Below are 17,658 nucleotides of genomic sequence, written 5' to 3'. Positions count from 1 at the left end.
GGGCAAGGGCGTGGATCACAGAGACACCTGAAGGGGTGTGGAGGATCTCCTGAAAACAAAAGGATGGTTTGGGGCCAGATAGGAAAGGAAGCAAGCCTCCATTCTTTTTTTTTCCTTGTCTTTCCACATATTTTTACTGGTGCATTATAGTTGTACATGATGGTGGAATTTGTTGTTACATATTCGTACATGCACACAATATAACAATATAATTTGGCCAATATCACTTCCCAGCACTTATCCCTGTCTCCGGTTTTCCCATCCCTGGTCTCTTTCTTCAACTGAATCCCCCGTCACCTTTCTTTTCTTTTTTCCACTCTGCCTTCCACATATGAGAGAAAACATACAACCTTGACCTTTAATATAATGTTCTCAAGTTCCATCCATTTTCCTATAAATAACAATAACACAATTTTATTCTTCTTTATGCCTGAATAAAATTCTATTGTGTCTGTATACCACATTTTCTTTATCCATTTATTCATTAGTGGACACCTCGTCACATCCCACATTTTGGCTATTGTGAATTACGCCACTATAAACATGGTTTGCATGTATTACTATATTACAATGACTTTAAATTTTTAGAATAAATACCAAGGAAAATAGCTGGGTCATGTGGTAGTTCTGTGCCTAGTCTTTTGAGGAACCTCCACACTGATTTCCATAGTGGTTGTACTAACTTGCAAATCCACCAACGATATAAAAGTTCCTTTTTCTCCAGTATTTATTATTATTTGTATTCTCAATGATGGCCATTCTGATTGATGTAAGATGAAATGTCACTGTAGTTTCAATTTTACATTTCCCTAAAAGCTAATGATGCTGAACATTTTTTCACATATTTGTTGACCATCTGTATTTCTTCTTTTGAGATGTGTCTGTTTAATTCATTAACCCAGTTATTAATTGAAGGGTTTTTTGGGGTGTTTTTTTAGTTCTTTATATACTCTGGATATTAATCCTCTGTCAGAAAAAAAATAGCTAGCAAATATTTTCTCCATCTTATGGTTTATCTCTTCACATTCCTAATTGTTTCCTTTGCTGAACAGAAGTTTTTTTTTAATTATATGCCATTCTATTTATTAACTCTTGTCATTATTTTCTGAGCTTTAGGTATCCTACTAAGAAAGTCACTGCCTGTGCCTATATGCTGGAGTGTTGACCCTATGTTTTTTCCTAGGAGTTGCATAGTTTCTGGTCTAATTCCTCAGTCTTTGATCAATTTTGAGTTGATATTTGTGCAGGGTAAGAGATAAGGGTCTAGTTTCATTTTTACACATATAGATAACTAGTTTTCCCAGCACCAACAGTTGTTCAATAGGCTGTCTTTTTTCCAGTGTGTGTTTTTGGCAACTTTGTCAATGATCAGAGGACTGTAGATGTGTGTGGGTTTGTCTCTATGTCTTCTATTCTGAACCACTGGTCCATGTGTCTGTTTTATGCTGGTACCATGCAGTTTTTTGTTGCTATAGTTCTGTAGTATAATTTGAAGTCAGGTTTTGTCATGCGTCCAGCATTGCTTTTTGGACTGAGAATTGCTTTGGCTATTCTGGGTCCTTTATTCTTTCAAATGAATTTTAGGACTTTTTTTTTCTAGTTTTGTGAAGAATGTCATTGGTATTTTGAAGGAGATTGTATTGAGTTTCTAGGTGGGAAAACCCTCCATTCTTAATCAGCCGTGCCCAGAACTGGAGTGAGAGCCAAGGGTGATGACAGAATTTTGAAGCACGTATGTCAGGCATCCCAGATCTGCTGCTCCAGGGGACCAGCCCAGAGAGGTCTGGAAGCAGACTTTGAAATGGATGAGAATCCCATGGGTGCTCTTCTTAGGCAAAGCTGGAGATCATTGTTTTTCTAGGATCCAATCCAAGCCCAGACTCAGAGACTGCTATTGAGTTCTCCATGCAAAAGGCCTAGAAAAATGACAGTGAGAAAAAGAAGTCTAAATCCACTTACATTATCATCGTAACTGGCAATACTCTGAAAACATCTCACACTTGCCATGAATTTTGAAATTTCTCCCTTAGCTATTTTTGTTGCTTTTGTCTCCTTTTATATGTGGGCTGTGTTCATAATCCCTATTATTTAAGAATCAACATGAGGAAGCCATTTGCTGAAAACCCTGCATTTTACCTTCAATCAGTAGAGAGGCATGAAAGGAGAACTGGGACTCAACTCTGGAAAGAAAGAGGTGGAGCAGTAAGATTGGTGCATAAGAGGATCTGTGTTACCTGACAAGGGAGTTTCAGGAACAAGTAGTTTACAGTTGAGATATCAGCCGCACAGCATAGGTTTACTCTGTGCAGTTTCCACTTGAAATGCCCCTGGTCCTCCCTTGCCAAGGCAGGTGCTGGCTCACATTTAATGCACTAACCGGTTCTTCTTCTTCCACCTTGGCCATCCTTTCTGGTCCTGGCAGAGGCCTAGCACTTAGCTTCTATAGTACTAGCCTTTTCTGAAAGCTTTTGTCTTACACACACACACACACACACACACACACGTGCACGCACACCCCACAGCCCTTCCTTTTCCTTCTCTGATGCCCTTTCCCTGCCTGCTCCTTCCTGCTCTGGTTCCTTGTGAAGCAGCATCTATCCTGGTTCTAGGCCAGAGGGCAGTTTTCCCCCGCCCCACCCCCACCCCCAGCTGCAGGCCTGCCCTGCATTTCCTGGGTGATGACATTATGGAAGAGGCTTGCAGCTTAGTGGTTATGAGTGCCAGACTGACCTGGGATTACCTCTCAGCTCTACACTTTCTGGCAGTAGGTGGTCTGCTTCACCTCTGTGCCTCATCTGTCAAGTGGACAGAATCCTCATAACCAGGACCTACATCCAAGGGTTGCTCAAGGGCCCTTGTAATGAGTTAATTCTCTCAGGTTACTTGGGACAAGGCCTGGCACATATAAATGCCTTCCCATTACTTTTTGTTATTGTGATGTTGTTATTGTCACCTCATTGCATGTTGCTGCCTGTTTAGTCAGCTTTCTCGTTGCTGTGACTAAAGGACCCCACCAGAGAACTATAGAGGAGAGAAAGTTTATTTGGGGGCTCACAGTTTCAGAGGTCTCAGTCTATAGACAACAGATTCCATTCCTCAGGGCTCCAGGTGAGGCAGGGACATCATGGTGGAAGAGTGTGGTGAAGGGAAGTGCCTCATGTGATTATTAGAAAGCAGAGAGACACTCCACTTGCCAGATACAAAATATATACCCCAAAGCCAGGTCCCCAGTGATCTACCTCCTCTCTCCACACCCTACCCTCTTTCAGTTTCCACTCAGTCAATCTCATCATGGCATTAATTTATTAATTTAAGGCTCTCGTAACCCAAGCATTTCTCCTCTAAACCTCTTGCACTTTCTCACACATGAGCTTTTGGGGTACTCCTCACACCCAATCCATAACACAGACCCTTGTTAATTCCCTTCCTCAGACTCCAAAACTACCTCTGTATGCATACTAAAGTAGAGGAGGAGATGGGTCCTCCCAAAAGCTTTTTTACTTCAAATGAAAGAGGGGACAGAGCCATAGGTATCTTTGAGGGTTCAAACTTGGATGAATGAGGCCGGCATTTAGCAAAAATGGGAATGCTGGTGCCATCAGCTGGAATTAAGGACAGTGGTGTTATTTCATTAATTTGCAAATTAATCAGCTGGGAGTTGGGCACGTTTCTTTCTTTCTTTTTCTTTTTTCTTTCTCTTTTTTTTGGAGGTGGGTAGCACTTTTTGTCTAAAGTAAAAAGAAAATATAAAAGAAACCTCCCCAGTTATTGAGATACTGTTCAAACTATGAATTATTTATTATCTCTTCCTCATATTGTACCTTGACTCCTAGCCTCAGGCTTTTTTTTTAAATTTTTTTTTTAATTTTTGAATTAATGGGGTTGTTCTTTGCAGGACCAGAATGGGTTTTTTTTTAAACCAAACTTTACTCATAATTTAAAATTTAGACTTAAAAACCTGGGAACATTGCCACCATTGAAAACGAGAGTGATGACAAATTGAATTCTCACTTGCAGGGATAGAGTGGCCAAGGAATAGAAAGTGAGAGGACCCTCTGGAAGAACCTGGGCTGTGAGATGCCCTCCCAGGACAGTAGATTCTCCTCCCACACCTGCATGTTGTGTGGGAGCCGTTGGTTGTCAGAGCCAAAGATCCAGGGTTAAGGCCTACATGGAATTCAAGTTAACAAATACAGATAGATTGCTTATGTATGTAGTTAAAAGAAAAGAAAAGAAAATCTGTCTGCCTTTGTAATAGAAAGTGGCTTAGATCCTACTCTCAAAAACAAGAGACAAATATATGTAAAGGCTGTAATATTGGACAAGATATAAATAGTGTCATAGAAAGTTACAAATCATGTGGTTTGGCAGTAGGAAAAGTCTAATTGAGGAAGTTAAAAAAAAAGTCTTTGTAAACTGTTCTTGCTGTGTAGCCTACAAGGGAGGTAAAAAGTTTGTGAAATATTGTAGGGCTATGGTGAGGGCATTCCCAGAAGAGACAGGAGCCTGAGCACAGGCTGCAAAGCAGGAAACAAGAAACACTGGAACAATCTAGAATGGAGGCCTATCACAGCCTGGGAAGGCTACCTGGGGCAGTATGACTGGATTCCTCCTTTCAGTTAAGAGTGGAGAGCCACAAGGACATTTTGTGAAGGGAAATCAGGTGATTAGTGCTTTAAAGATGACCCTCTGAAGGTAATCTCAAAGGTGGATCGAGATTCTAGTTTTGGAGGCCAGCTAAGAAGCTTGGATCTAGAAAATAAATTATAAAACACACACACACACAAACCTATATATACCCACAAATATATATAAATGTGTATATGTCTATATACCATATAAACACACACATATGGAATAGCACACATACACATTTGTACACACATATGTACATATACTCTCTGAAAACAAGATCCTGGCAGTCTAACCCCTACGGCCCCTGGCCCAGTCAACACTCATATCTTAAATATTATTGGGTTACATCAATAACTAAGCAGTTTTCTCTTGATTTCTATTAACCATCATTCAAGTCCCCTCTCTCCAGAAGTCTCCATGAACTATTTATAAATTCATTTTATCATTTAAAACTAACAACCACCACATGAATTTAAGAAGTGTTTTTGTCTGGTATCCAACCCACCACCTATATGTTTATTGCCTTACTGAATCTATAGCTCTGCGATAGTTGAATCTCTAATCCCTGCCTCTAAACCTGACCTTGCTGGCCTTGTATATACTTCTCAAATCCCTCTCTTTCCACACTCCTTCATTTCTACTTTTCTCATCCCTGACATTTATTCTCCTACTTTTCTAATTATTCCCTATTGAAGGGACCTTGAACTCATATTGGAATTTTAATTGCTAAAAATTAGTGATTAAATTTATCACCATAAGTGTAGTTTGTATCTAGAAAAGGATCGGCAAATTCTTTATAACACTACTTTATAACACTAGTTGAAAAAATGCTATCATTCATAGGTACACGCAGGGTAGCAAGAGGAAATGGGAGTCAAGTCCAGCCAGTGATGTTAAGGAGGACTTTGCTTGTGCTATTCTGAGTGAGTTGGAAAGCCATTGCAGGGCATGAGTGGAGTGACATGACCCAGAGAGCAGATGCTCTGCTGGGGGCAAGAGTTCCTCCCAGAGCATAGACAGGGCTCTTACCTGGCCTTCTTGGATCCACCAATTCCTTGGAAGACTGTCAAAAGATAAGTGTGAACAGAGCAAAGATCACAGCTTGTTCAAGTCAAGTTCTGTAGGTGAACTCCAGTGTAAAATGGAAAGTGTGGGACAAAAGGCCTATGCAGCAGAGGGGATTTGAATTAGTTTCTCAGAGCAGTGGGGAGCCAGCAAAGAGTGACACATTAAATGATATGTCCCTTAAAAAGATCACTCTGGCTGCTGTGGAGGAGGGCAAGACAAGAGGCAGGAAGAGCAAGTGGTGGACTGCAGAGGGATTGGTGGGCTTCCTTAAGGCAGCATCACGGGGATGGAGAAGAGGGGCCAGATTCCAGAGAAATCACTCATGAAAAAAGAACTGGAGGTTGGAATGGGCTGCCTGCTGAGAACGAGATAGCAAGGAGGTTGTGCCACACGTAACAATCCAAGTTGTGCCAGAGGTTGAGATAAACTTAATGGGTGGGCTTTTTTTTATGGGTGTAAAGAACAGGATCAGACTCACCTACAGCCTGCAGCCCCAGTGAAAAGTTCCTAATTCTGCTTTACCTACAGATAAGAGTAGCAACACAGCATGAGGTAGCTCTACTCACGGGCCTGTAGACACTTTGGTTTAAGACATCAGGATTTAGAAAAGGAGGTTAAAAGGTTCATTCTTTTTGTTCATGGATTTGAATTGCAATTTGAAGTTCTAAAAATGAGACAGTGAACTGTCAGATCCCAAAATGCCTCATTCTTGAACAGCTTGATTTCTGCGCATTTGGGACATAGGGAACATTCTGTCAGGTCCCACACAAGAGAGTTCATTTTTTTTTTCTGAAAATATTTCAATCTCTATTCTGGATCCTGGGTTCCCTGTGTTCTACATAAAGACGGTAGCAGCAGGCAGGAGACTCCACCATTCTGGCATGTTCTTGTGATTTAGACTTGGGAATGAATTGCAAGTGGCCTGGCTGCTGACATGGGTCTGTGTCAAGTGTGAGAAGGGGTAGGCTGAGGGCTGGTTGATGAGCAGGCCACGTGCCAGGAAACTGGGCACTGCTATTAGTTTAACAGCCACCACGGAGACTGCGAGACTGAAACCGTGTTAGGCTGACTGGGTTTAGATAATCTTTGAGAGCAATAACCTGCTTGATTTGGATCAGCTGGCTAGGTTTTTATTAGCATTTGTCACAAAAACCAGGATCAGACAGATGCAGGAATGGCATATGGTGACAAGGTGGCAAATAACAGGGGATGTGCATTTCAAACAGTATCATGGCTGACTCATTTGTTGGAATGACAAGCCCTTATAAATGCAAAGACCTTATAACTTATCAAGATAAGAAGAAAGGCCCCTCTCCAATTTCATCCGACCCTTGGCTCTGTTAGTGCTGTCATTCGAGTTCGGTGCTTCTAATCTTCTTACTGGCTCACTTCAGGTTTTCCATCTTTACACCGAAGGGGATGAGCTAATGTGCATATTTTGCATCTTTTCAGATCCTGGGCTATTTCTTTTGAAACTTGTTGTAGGGAAACTGAGTGAACCAAAGCTTCCTGTGGAACCAGTCAATCTTCATACTCAATAATGTTGTTAACATTAGTTATCTTTGAAATGATGGCTTGATTTCGTTTTTTGGTGTAAATAGTTGCAGTGGGAAAAGTGTCCAGGCGTGGCTTTCTTTCTCTTTATGATATTTTTAGTATAGTTACCAGTGATCAGGATTTGCAGAGAATAAAACAGCCAGGAATCTTCCCTCCTGTTACTGCATCCCGTAACCACAGTAACAAGAATTCTTAGAGTTGTAGAAGATTTTTTTGAAAAAGAAATTATGTATAAATATTAAGGATGGAGTAAGAACATATCTCATTGGGTACTATGATCTTCAATGTGAGAATGAAGTCATCCTCTTGTAGAAAACCTATTAAGTCCAGATATATATGGACACCTTACTTATACAGTTCATAATTCTTCTGTGCCTCACTGGAGAGGAGAGGGTGGAAGGATACCAGGTGAGGGGGAGCCCCCTAGAAGACAATCACTAAAGCAGACACTGGAGCAGAAAAAAACTAGAAGCAAAGGAGAAGGAATGTTAAATTTAGGGCAGATCTGAACTGATGGTGTAAATGTAATGTGACTTGCCATGTGCTTCTGCTGATGTTGTGGTGGAGCAAAATGGTGACTTTAGCAGTTTAAGAGCTGCCAGGCTGTGGTTTGCACGCTGACCCACAGCAGCTCTACATAGTGACATTTAACCGTAGAAGCTTGCAGCGGATAGCGGGTACCTGTCACAGAAAACCACAGCAGCAGAAGCAGAAAACAAAGCAACAGGGACAGAACAATCCCCTTAGTACAGTAAAAGTCCCTAAGTGTATGAGCTAAGAGTCCCTAGGCTGTTGACAAGCTTGCACCCATATTCAAAATGTAGACTGCACCCTCCAATAGAATTGCACTAACTCCCTTGCCTTGATGTACCCCAAACTTGCTTATAAGGGGCTGAGGTTGTAGCTCATTGTCTCGAATGTGTGAGGCCCTGGGTTTAATCCCCAGCACCACATTAAAAAAAAAGTAAACCAAACTTGCTTATATACCAGAGTAAAACCATGCTGCACTCAGAGCTCAGACTTTGGGAATTATCCCTCTGGGCTCTGGTGCAACTAATAAAGTGTTGCTGCCAGTTCTTGGTGTCCTGACCCTCATTTCCTGCCACAATGTAGAACATATTTATTAACAAATCGGTCATATAGCATCATCAGGGATTTATTGATGCATGTGCTAAGTAGGTAATAAAATAAAAATCATTCTTTCCACTCATCGTAATTCACAGCCCTGACCTGCAACACCTGGGATAGGCAAGGTCAGGAAGTGGGGTGCATTGTGGTAATAAATAGGAAATTGAGGGTGAGTTGGATGAGGGGACCCCTCTCCCAGCAGTAGTGACAAGTAGGGTTTTCTCTGCATTCCAGGTGCTTCTTTAAATGGAAAAATGTGCCTTATAAACCCTGACCTGAGTTAGGCCATGAATATCATTATAACTCACTGCTGTTTATCTTGTGCCCAGGAAGAAATTGATGAAGCACTTCCTCTCCTGTGTCCCTGACCATAATACACATAAGATTGTAATACCAAATTTATACCAATAATAATAATAATAATAATAATAATAATACCCTCTTGGCAAGGGTTTTAGTATTTCTGTTGATCCCTTACTTGATCCCTTACTTATAAATAAAATGAAAGAAGAGTTTAAAAATCTTAAACTTTGCAGTGCAAAATGACTTCTGAAATCAATGGTTTTAGAGGATATTTTTAGAACATGTTGTATGGGAAATATCCTGCTGTCTGTGTGCAGTTAGATATTCATAGTATACATATCTATGTGTATATCTAAATCTAGCCAACCAATTAGGGTTGGGCCACTTGCTCACAGGTGCCTTAATGACTATCATTTATAAGCCCATCTCAAAAATCATGTTTGTAGGAAATAAGATCCAGACAGTGAAGCTCATACCTGTCAAAGCCAGCATAAGATTCATAACCTGAGCTTAGTCAGCCAGTGAAAATACGAACTCAGTATATTTAAGCCCAAACCACAGTGGCCTTCACTTCTAGTCTGAGACACTACAGGGCCCCTGAGTTTCTAGTCAGCAAGCCTACTTTGCCCTTTGTTGAAGAGAAAATAGTGACAGCAAGGATTTATAAATTCCAGGTACATGTCAGGGGCCCTCCTAGATCTCACATCTTCTCTGAAGAGTGCTGGGCTCATACATGTGGCCATATCTGAACCCTCTGTGGTCTTCCTCTCTATGGGACTCAATGGGTGCTCTATCGTGTAATAGGTTGGCTAAACTCCCTGTGTGTCCATGACCCTGGCACATGTGCATGCCCTTTAGAGCAAGGACAATGTCTTACACCTCCTAAGTGTAGTTCACGCCTCTATTCATTCATCTGCACAGAAAATAGTTTTTGAACCTATCTGAGGCCAGGTCCTGTTCTACTCTTTGAGTGTATACTAATAGAGAGTCCTTGGGGTTAATGAACATAAAACTCATAGCCAGAACCATAGAAAGATAACTATAAACTTGTATGCCCTGATAAATATGACAGAGGAAAATGAAATATAACACTCTAAGACAGAAGAGTTCATGATCTTATTTAAATTTGGGAGCAGAAAAGACTCCAAAATGATAATATTTAAACTGAAACCCAAAGAAACATAGTCTTTTCTTCAGTAGGGACTAGGAATTATTTCTTGCCTTGAAAAGTGTTTAATGGTCTCTAAAGTCGCATGGCATTAACATCCTAAGTGCAGCAAATCTCCATGGCTGTGTCTCCCAGTGCAGCCTCTCCCTCCCCTTTTGCCAACCTCCCACACCTTTTATCTGGAAGGAAAGCAGTTGGATCTCAGGACTACTTGCAGAATTAGGTCAAAGTTGTTCTTGCTAAGATACTTATGAAGCATTTCAGCAGTCTCTAGGACCCGTAAACTCAAGATTTCATGTGACCTTGATCACTAGTGCTGCAAAGTAAAAAGTATGTGGCCTTCAGGATTCAGCCCATTTAGAGTTGAATCCCAATCCCATGACCTCCAAGAGATGATTTCATAGACTCAGTTTCTTCCTCTGTGAAGGGGAGGACAAGGTCTCTTGAAACTCACAAGGATTCATGAAGACTGATGTGACACATCCAGGCACAGAGCTAGCAGTCACTCAGCCACTATAGCCCTGCCCCACCTTTCTCTGAACCTTCTGGGCCCCAATTTCTGTGGAACCCCATGGTTCTTCTCTCTGCTCCAAAAATCACATGAAGATTGCTATCACTTCCCTCAAAACCGGCTCCCAGAGTCCAAATTGGCTTCAGTTAAGAGACGTAACAGGCCCAAGATGGGCCACCTGGGCCCTAACCTTGGAAGGATGTGACCACCAAAGGACTGAGCAACACCTCAGTACTGCTCAGAGTAGTCTAGAGTCAATTGGAGCAGGAGTATCTCCCATCCACAAGGTAGGGGCAGTCTAGGATTTGGTCCAGGGGTAACCTAGGGACACCAGGCAGAGCGATCATTCAGAACCTGGAAGCAGGAAGTAGGGATGCACAGGTGGAAGCCTAAGTGTGTGGGTGCAGCTTACCAGTAAGGGGGGAAAGGGGCTATGATTGAGGGCTCCTTGAGGCCTCCAGGACTTTATGCACAAGATGGGCACTTGGCTTGAGGCCTCTAAAAGAAAGAGTCCATTCTAGGCTTCAGGAAGAGAGGTGTGGTCGGGACTGAGGCAGTCTCCAGTGATAGCTGCAGGTAACTACCTGGACGAGGTCAGCTTTGGGGAGGGAGTATGTAAGTAGGAGAGCTCCCAGAGTCAGGCTGTTCTGCTCCTCTGTGAATGTTAAATGCAATTATAGTCAAACCTCTTCTTCTTTTACAGATCAGCACTGACACTTCAGGCTTGAGGAAGCCAGATCCGAAAGGTTGGAGTGGCCTATTGGCCAATATCCAGCAAGGAATTCGCCTGCGAAAAGTCACACAGATCAATGACCGCAGTGCCCCACAGATTGAGAGTAACCAAGCAGTCCAATCAGGCCTACCGCAAGCTCAGGGCAGGGGCAAGGGCAGGGCACAGCCACAGTCCCCTGGCTGGGTTGCATTTGTGACGCAAGACACACCAGGCCATCTCAGACCTGCTCAGTGGACAGGCAGATATCTGGGCAAGAGAGTCAGAGATGGTTTAGAGTGTATCTTCCATCACTTTTCGAAGGCTAAAAGTTAAAAAACAAAACAAAACAAAAACAACTCCATGGTAGGTTGACGTTTTTATTCATTGTATAAAACACATATAACACAATTTACCATTTTTACCATTTTAAAACCTTCAGCGGCATTTACTATATCCACAATGTTGTTGGAACCATTCCCTCTATCTAGTTCCAGAACATTTTTATTACCCCAAAAAGAAAATCCCACACTCATTAACAGTCACTCCATTCCTCCCAGCCCAGCCCCTGGCAGCCACTAACCTACTTTCTGTCTCTATGGATGTGCTTATTCCAGTTATTTCATAGGAATGGAATCATGTCCTCTGTGGCATTTGGTGACTGGATTCTCTCAGGCCAGCATTTTCAAGCTCCATCCATAATACAGTATGTGTCAGTACTTCAGCCCTCTCACACAGTTTCATCTTATGGATGTACCATATTTTGTGTGTCCATCATGGGGTAAATAAAGATCCCTTACCCTGTGCCAACATAGTCCTCAAACTTAACTATAGACAATAAAGCTCTCAAATTAAAAAAAAAAAAAGAGTTTTTGTTTTTCACAAGGAAGAAGATGTATTCAAAATTTTATCTCACAGGATCATATGACTGCAGCCTTCTGTCTTCCAGAACATAATAGGAGCCTGTGTGCAGGTCAGATAACTCATGTTGAATTCTGCTTCTGCCACCAGGCAAATCAAGGAGCCTCTTGTTTTTTTTTTGTTGTTGTTGTTTGTTTGTTGTTTTGGTACTAGGAATGAAACACAGGCTCTGCCACTGGACTACGCTCCTATACACCCCAAGCCCCAGGGAACTTCTTTGAGGCTCAGTTAGCTCATCTGCAAAATGAAGGAGATAATAATACCTGCTCTTTTTTCTATGGTGGGGTAGTGTTCAGATTATGGAAGATTGAATTATTTAATAATGTAAATTATTGGGTCTTTATATATTTTGCAATGATGTGCATGATAGTCCTAAAGCTAGTCCTAAAAACATAATTGTATCTCATATGATAACACACAAAGACACTTTTTTTGAGGGGGGCAGTACTGGGGACTGAACTCAGGGTCACTCAACCACTGAGCCACATCTCCAGCCCTATTGTGTATTTAATTATTTAGAGACAGGGACTCTATGAGTTGTGTAGTACCTCACTTTTGCTGTGGCTGGCTTAGAACACACGATCCTCCTGCCTTAGCCTCCTGAGAAGCTGGGATTACAGGCATGGGGCACCACGCCCAGCCAAAGACATGTTTTTAAAAAAGGGTTTTCAAAATTGATTATAATATAAATTAGTTTCCATTTAGACCCACTGTCTACTTGGCTATGCTTAATTAACAAATTAATCCATTTTTTTTGGAACACTCACTTCATAATGACTCCAGTAATTAATGTACATTAATACTCAGAATAATCTGTCTACTTTCAGCCATCAGTGGGCACTGTGTCCTAACTTCTCCCTGCATAAAAGCTTCAGGCTATAAATGCATTCTGTCAGTGATTTTTGCCTCCGCTGAATATCTTTTCAGGTTCTGCAATTGGTAATCACACACATCTCAAAGGCTAGAGTTAGTGATGTCCAAGCTTTCAGGCTTCCTGTTTTGAAGAAAGGAGTATAGGGAATCATTGGGTGGGCCCAGTGTCTAAGAACCCAGGGGAAGGAAAATTCTGAAGCAGAAATCATTGCAGACCATTACTTCCTGCTTGTAGTCCTGGTCAACCCCCTGTGGACAGCAAGTTAAGATGGTGGACTGAATCAAATCCATAGGTTTTCTTTGTTTAGTCTTCCCAATGCCAAGCTGCGAATACAACCAACTCTACAGCTGCCGTGTTCAGGTTTTCTAATTTGCAGTGTACTTCTGATTCCCCATCAGCATCCAGCAAATGGGTAGAATTCAGGTTCCTTTGTTTGGTCGCCTTTCAGGGTGGTTGGCCACAAATGGTTAGCTCTTTGACAGGGCTGTAGAGGGCAGAAGAGGCACATGAGTCTGCGGAGTATCAAGGCAGAGGGCACCTGGGGAAGATGCTGAGTGCAAGGGCGACACTGGAAAGAGGACAATGGGACACTGATGAGATGGTGTCAAACCCCAGAGTGAGAAGGAACTGCTCAGCTCTGCTCACACATCTTCACCACTTGCTCTTCTCTTTGAAGGTTCAAAAGCAAGCAACAAAGAAGGAGGAGGCTCTGCCAACTCCCGAGGAGGAAACACACCCCCAGTCCTGGGAGATCTCTTCGCTGGTGGCTTTCCTGTGTTGCGACCAGCAGGCCAGAGGGTGTAGCAGGTAAGGAAAAATTTGGACTAGCTACATCATAGTCTAAATCTCCTTAACTCATGGAACCAACTGGGAAATCCACATGTGACTAGTAGGTTCCACATGTGCCCAGGGACATGTGTTTTATAAACAGTCATATTAGAGATCATGTATTTGGAAAGTTAAACACTGGAACTTTCTAAAGCACAGAATTGTTCATGAGGAATCTTTCAAATCATCATCCTAACTAAATTATTCAATTAATAATTGAAGAGCAATTTGTATTATTTAGCATTGCCCAAACAGAAGGTGCAAATCATAATAGATCATCATAATGACATCACTATGGACTCACTAGAGATGCATGAGTTGTAATGGTTTTCACTCATTGTATCAATTAGGCATTGCTATGTAACAGAACACAGAAACTTAAGAGTTTTAAATGATCATTTATTATTTAGCCTATGATTCTGTGGGTTAGCAATGTGGAATGATCTCAGCTCTACTCCCTCAGCATCTGCAAACCTGGAGGTTAGGTAGGTGGCTTTCCTTTATCTTAGATTTATCCTGTTTTTCCTGTCTCTGAGGCCTCGGCTGTAACCACTGGCTTGACCTACCTCAGGTCCACGTGTCTCTCAGTCTCCAGCAGGCTGCTCAAGGGCTTGTTATCATGGTGGTGGCAAGGCTCCAAAATAAATGGAAGATGTGTATAAAGTCCCTTGAGGCTTAGTCTTGGAAGCTACTGAGAAGTAACTTGACAGGCTAGGAAGTTTTGATTCCTATCACATCCAAAGCAAGTGACAAAGATGTGGAAATAGACTTCATCTCTTGATATCATATTCAATCATATTAAAAGGTTATGTGAATAGTCAATCATATTCAAAGATTACAGAATTAGGCATGAGAGGGTAATTGAGGCCATTACTACAATCAGTTCATTGCAGTTATGTGTGCTTTAGCGGGCAATGGATGTTTTAAAACTTTTGCATTCAAATTGGGTATATATATATATATATCTCATAAGAAAAAAAAGTGTTTTCCTACTATTGTGCTCTTTAGCCAACAAGATGAATAAACTCCAGGTATATCACTGACCCAGGGACTGTCAAGCTCCAAATATTCCTGGTACCTGATCTTCCACCACATGAGCAGGAAGCAGAGGATTTTGTACTCTTAACAGACTCACTTTCAGGGTTTTTGAATCTTGGATTCATGATATTTTCAATCATTTAAAAAGTTTGGATTGGTTATTCAAGAGTAGGCTCTGTTCTGCTTTTGAAGTTTATGATTCTTTTAAATTTCACTTGGCAACTGGGCATCTAGGTAGACACTGACTTATTTAGGGAGCTGCCTGGGTTTTCTGTCATCATCTCTGTGTACTATGGGAACAGGTTTCAGAACTTTTAGGCTGGATTCTCTGTGATGATCCCTGCCCTAGACATCATATAAAATATAGATCTTGTCCCTGGAAAGACCAGGTAGGGCTTTCTACTCCTGGGCATAGGCAGCCAGCTGTTCTGGCCCCTGAAATTATGTTAATTCCTCACGACAAAGATATGTCTTCCAGAATCTCCTCAAAGAAAATCTTCAATAGAGGGATACAACCAAGCTGTAGTACTCTTGCCCAGGTGACTGTCACATCATAGCCAGAGTGCCACCAGTGCGAAAACCCAGACACCATACTCCTGCCCACTTATCTTCTTCCCCCAGAGGCACTTCTTCTATGCCTTTGGCCTGCCTTTTGACATCAAGTCCTTCAGGAATGATTTGTACCCAGTTTGGAGAAACACTGGAGATTCATATGGGATGAAAAACTCCAGAACCCCTCAATAGACACTGGGGTTTATAATCTGAAACAAAAGCTGCCCCTATGCTGCAGCACCCAGGAAGTTGTATATGTGAGAAGCAAGCATTTTTCCAAGTGTTTTCCACATATTGCCATATAACATATAGGGGTAGTGAAATAGGGGAAAGTGTGTTCCCCAGAACTCCTTTAAGGGAGAACTGAAAAGACAGTGACAGTCCCTCTGACAGTGACCACTCTTAAAATCGTATTTAAACAATGATTGCAGAACTTCAGTGCATTAAGCAGGAAGAGAAACTTTTTTCTCCTTAGCAAGAGGCAAGAGAGGGGGAAGAAGAGAATCAGCACTGTGGTGCAAGGTTGTATCAAGAGTCAGAGCTCCCTCCAAGGACCCCATATTCACCCCAGTCCTCCATAAAGTCCAGCAAACACAAACGAGCAATTTGTTGTTACCCCTGAGTTTAAGAGTTATTGGATTTCAGTGATGTGGTTGGGCTGGGGTTGTGGCTCAGTGGTAGAGCGTTTGCATAGCATGTATGAGGTCCTGGGTTTGATCCTAGGCACCACATGAAAATAAATAAATAAAATAAAAGTACTGTGTCCAACTATAACTAAAATATATATATATATATATATATATATATATATATATATATATATATATATATTTTTTTTTTTTTTTTTAATGATGTGGTGAAGGAGACACATAGAGGATGAGAAATTCAGAGATCAGGAAAAAGCCAGCCCTTTGAAAATTAGAGTAAGTTTTTGTGAAAGAGGGCTTTGAACTTCTAGAGGCCATGTAACTAGGAGGTTCAAGGTCATTGGACCTGGAATGTGGAGGACAAGTGTTTCCCTGCTGATTTCCCTTATGTATTCAGGGAATCATGAATTTTATGTTTGCAATATAGAAACAAAGGATGTCCTTGTTCATAAAAGGCTAGCAGTGAGGAAAACCTCCCTAGCCAGGTGTTTGGGCTTGGTATACCTAAGGATCCAAACCAGAGCATAAGGGCAACTGCACCTGGCAGGTAAAGGTGGATGAATGTGAGGGGTCTTGAGATGAGGAAGGGCACAGGTTAGAGCAGTCCTGCATCCTGGGCTGGACGTGAGAAGGCTCTTGGCAGGTGAGAACAGAATAGTAAGATTATGGTCTTACCTGGGCTTGTCTGGAAGGACAGCTCCTTGATGCTCAGAAGGACCTTGGCGCTCATCCAGCTGGTCCCAAGTGCCACCCATGCGCTTTAGCTTCTTCCTTTCTCTGTTGTTGAGCTAACCCAGAATTTGTTTCATTTCTAGGTGGCAAGACAGGGCAGGCCTCTGGTTCAAGAGCACCTTCTCCCCGTCTTCCCACCAAAACCATTAGTGGCCCGCTTAACCCCCCTGCATCTTCCAGGCTAGGCAATGCCTCTGAGGCCCAAGGCGCTGCCAGGATAGTCCCTCTTCGCCCCAATGTGCCCGCCCCACCTCCACCTCCTCACCCCCTACCTCCATCTCTACCATCTTCTTCCCCCACCAAGGCCTCACTGGTGTCCCCACCGGGCCTACCGACCAAAGGGAGCTCTCCTGCCATTGCACCCACTGTTCCCTGCCCTCCTCCGCCTCCACCTCCGCCGCTTCCTCCGACCCCACCCCCTCTGCCCCTGGCCTCCCTACTCAGTGACAAGGCAGTGAGGCCTCAGCTGGCCCCCTTGCACCTCTCGCCCATCCGCCCCCTCTCCCTCTCCTCCCACCCTGTGGGTATCCAGGACTCAATGAGGAGCCTGCCAGCCCCGCGCAAGAGGTGCCAGAGCCCCCCGCCCCACCGCCACAGCCACCTCCGCCGCCCCCACTCCCCCTGTATGCTTCCTGTTCGCCCAGGGCTTCGGTGCCAGCGCCTCCCTTGCCAGGCGCTAACAACTGCAGCGAAACCCCTCCCCCGCTTCCCCCCAACTTCCAGGCCCAACAGCAGAAGGCCAGCGTGCAGGGCTTGCCCGCACCACCTGGCCCTCTGGGATCTCAGCCGCTCCTGCAGAAGAGGAGAATCTGCAGAGGCCAAGGTAAAGCAGCCCAGACCATGGAACCCCGTGCAAACCGTGGGATGGCTCCAGTCTCAGAATGTGGTTTTAGTCCAGAGCTACTCAGTGCCTCTGGGTAGAACCTTGTCCCTCTATGGGACTTTATTGATGGAAGTTTTCATTTTAGAGACACAAACCAAGGGCCA

General features: G+C 42.9%; 1 pseudogene; it reads left to right on the top strand.

Annotated features, from left to right (window-relative positions):
* LOC143410694 (WAS/WASL-interacting protein family member 3-like) overlaps nucleotides 1-17,658 on the top strand; it is a 144,200-nt pseudogene that overhangs the window by 109,996 nt on the left and 16,546 nt on the right.

Source organism: Callospermophilus lateralis, chromosome 11 (genome assembly GCF_048772815.1).
Source record: "Callospermophilus lateralis isolate mCalLat2 chromosome 11, mCalLat2.hap1, whole genome shotgun sequence".
Taxonomy (NCBI): domain Eukaryota; kingdom Metazoa; phylum Chordata; class Mammalia; order Rodentia; family Sciuridae; genus Callospermophilus; species Callospermophilus lateralis.
The sequence above is the reverse complement of the archived record's forward strand: the minus strand, read 5'-3'. Positions and strand labels throughout refer to the sequence as shown.